The 862-nt window shown below is 46.5% G+C and overlaps 1 non-coding gene across 1 annotated transcript; it reads left to right on the top strand.

The window, feature by feature from the left end:
* The first annotated feature begins 236 nt into the window (after nucleotides 1-236).
* Nucleotides 237-339, top strand: LOC130462283 (small nucleolar RNA R71). The gene has a single exon (XR_008922380.1). It is a non-coding gene; the product is annotated as a small nucleolar RNA R71 (small nucleolar RNA).
* The last annotated feature ends 523 nt before the right edge of the window (nucleotides 340-862 follow it).

Genomic DNA, 862 nt, shown 5'->3' on the forward strand with positions numbered 1-862 from the left:
TCCGAGCTTGCTCCATAGCATAGACCGATCCTTTCCCATCATCACTCCTTCCCTTGCCATCATAGTCCCTTTCACCAACATGCCAAGCTTGATAATTTTGGACCACGTCCTCAATTATCTCCTCAATTTGATCTTGGGTCTTGTTCATGATGGGACCTCCCGCGTAGAAGGTCAACCTCAAGTAGAAGGTTTGAAGCAACCCCAAGTAGAAGGTTTGAAGCAACAACCATTTAGGGATCCCATAGTGAGGGCATTCCCTTTGGTACTCCTTAAAACGATCCCAAGCTTCGAAGAGTGACTCTCCTCGCCTTTGCTCAAAGGATTGGATTTTGTGGCGATATTCCGCCATCTTCCCATGCGAGTAAAACTTGGCCAAGAATGCACTAGTCACCTCGTTCCAATTGCGAAGTGAGTTGGGCTTGACCTCCTTGTCAAGCCAATCACTTGCTCGCTTAAGTAGTGAGAAACGAAACAATGTCAACCTCACGTAATCCGATGTGACACCATTGTGCTTGATTGTGTCACAATAGTGCTCGAATGGTTTGAGATGTTCGTGAGGTGACTCATTGCTCTTCCCTCAAAAGGGGTGGCTTTGGACCAAATTGATCAAGGAGGGATTGATCTAAAAGTTGTTGGAACTTGTTGTGGGGGCTTGAATACCGCATGTAGCTTCGAAGGTAAATTGTGGCAATGCTTAAGAACACCGCGGGTATCCCAATCCGCCACACACCTACAAAACATACCATCGGCACACTTCCGATACAAATGTGGATCATCCCAAAAATACCGCTTAGCATCATGGTAGAACCTCTTACGTTGTTGATAGGTCAATTCCGGAGGATGGGAGCCACCAACACAGTAA

This window comes from Spinacia oleracea, chromosome 5, assembly GCF_020520425.1.
Source record: "Spinacia oleracea cultivar Varoflay chromosome 5, BTI_SOV_V1, whole genome shotgun sequence".
Lineage (NCBI taxonomy): Eukaryota > Viridiplantae > Streptophyta > Magnoliopsida > Caryophyllales > Amaranthaceae > Spinacia > Spinacia oleracea.